General features: G+C 42.4%; 1 protein-coding gene across 3 annotated transcripts in view; it reads right to left on the minus strand.

Annotated features, from left to right (window-relative positions):
* The window catches only part of sik3 (SIK family kinase 3), a 26892-nt gene that overhangs the window by 17436 nt on the left and 7351 nt on the right, over positions 1-2105 (minus strand). The gene's annotated exons all lie outside the window — the stretch shown is intronic.

The following is a 2105-nucleotide window of genomic DNA, read 5'->3' on the forward strand; positions in this document are numbered from 1 at the left end:
CACACACACACACACACACACACACACACACACACACACACACACACACCTCATCTGTTAAATTGTGTTCAGTGCCATCCTGAGCTCTCCCTTTCCTGATGAGAGACATGAAGAAGGCCATCTGAAGCCTGGCACGGGTCACTTCCTGTTGCAGACAGGAAGGGGAAGTGAGGGAGAGCGAATGGAGGGCTCTTGGGACACACAATCACATCTAACAATCTAACAGTGGCTTTAATCCAGATCAGAGTGCATCTGTGTGTAGCTTCCTTTCAAGGGCATTGTACAATTGTGGAAAACATCTTTTGGAAAACTTCCCTACATGTACCAATTTAGAACAAAACTGTTTACCAAGGTCTATTTAATAAATACCAGTACCAATATCAGCACCCTGAAAGTGCTGCCGATACCAACTGAGTACTTCATTCGATGCCACTCGAAGCCGTTTACAACACCTGACATCAGCTGTTCTTATCATGTGTATGAGGAACTTGCTTCCCACACAGTGGACAGCCTCCTTTTAATGATTATCATCATATCATTATCATATCATGATGATCAGGTCATGGAAACTTTTGTAAAAAACATGTATACAGACTGTCGATTGACGACACACGTCCAGGTACTGATGAAGGAAAGATCTAAGGGAGGCGGTATTCAGCAGAATTAGCCTAAACGAAGATGAAAGCGATGCGGAGGGAATGAATCACGTACAGGAGGAAGTAACACAGCGTGTGCGGCACTCATCTGAACGACTGATTTATCTGAAGTGGTACCGTAACAGGCCGGGACAAACCGACCATGTTTTCTTACACAAAGAAAGGAATAACTTAATGTACCTTACACCTGCAGAGTTTACCACAAGGTTTTTCTGAAGCTGAACAAAAAGGAGTAATTATCAGGAGAGTCTGGGGATTTCATTCCCGGACAACAAAAGGATCAAATTGTGTTTGCGGTTTACTGTATTATTTGTCATATTTGACGCGTTTACCACCAATAAAATTGCATCCGTTTCATAATTGCAGTGTAATGAAGTCAGTTGAAAGGGCTGTACCGAATGTCATTGTTTTACTAAGCTTCTATTGAGGTCTGTCATCCCAGTTTATGATGTCATCATCCTAAAAAATGGGGGGAAATATCATTTACGTTATGTTTAAGTTATTGTGGTTGTACAAGTCCACCTCCGCAGTAATACAGCTGCGTCCTCCCTTTGTGTGAGGCAAGCAGGAGAGAAAACAGTGTTTGACCACAGGAGGAATGTTGCTTTTAAAAGGCCAGACGGCGAGAAATATGGATCCAAAATACACGTTTTTAATCTATCAATTTGGTCTTCTGGAATAAAAAAACTGAGCGCTGCGTTGCTCGCTGTGCAGGCAGGTAATCCCGGCTGTATGGGTTGGAGCCGCTGGATCGATTGCCGGTATCGTTTTAATATGAATTAAGTAATATTAAAAGAAACCTCTTGACATGTATGTGTGTATGTCTTGTTTGGAATGTGTGTCCATGTAGTATTTTAAGCTCTCGGAATCTATTCTTAGCATTGGCAATCATACAGTTTTATTGATGTAATCACTCCCCTCTGCATCTTATGGAGGGTAACAACAGGATATCTGGACACACACACACACACACACGCACGCTGACTACACGTACACATTAAGCTCATTTTTAAAGGACAATGAAAATGTGGAAACTGGGCTCCAACTACAATGGTACCTGAAACATTTCAGGTGTCACATATTGGTCACTGTGTTTCTCCTCCACAGAGATTCAATGATGTTAAAATGGGTGACTATGAACTAAGGATTAAGAGTATCACGCCTCATAAGAACTAAGAATTGGTCACGTTGACAAACACAGACCTAGCGAGTGGTGATGCTAAGCGGTACTCTGCAAACAACCATGTGTCCAGTGCACATCTCAAAGGTTAGTTTCCAGGTTTAGCTCCACCCAAGGTAGGATATAAGTTGTGTATCTTAGGTGCATTAGGATGTTCAGTCTGCTTTGCACTAGCTTACACGACTCTGGAATTTTCCATCAAAGGATCTGGGTGTAAATACTCACACACACACACACACACACACACACACACACACACACACACACAC

Source organism: Anarrhichthys ocellatus, unplaced genomic scaffold, assembly GCF_004355925.1.
Source record: "Anarrhichthys ocellatus isolate YVR2014 unplaced genomic scaffold, GSC_Weel_1.0 scaffold24, whole genome shotgun sequence".
NCBI classification, from domain to species: Eukaryota; Metazoa; Chordata; class Actinopteri; order Perciformes; family Anarhichadidae; genus Anarrhichthys; species Anarrhichthys ocellatus.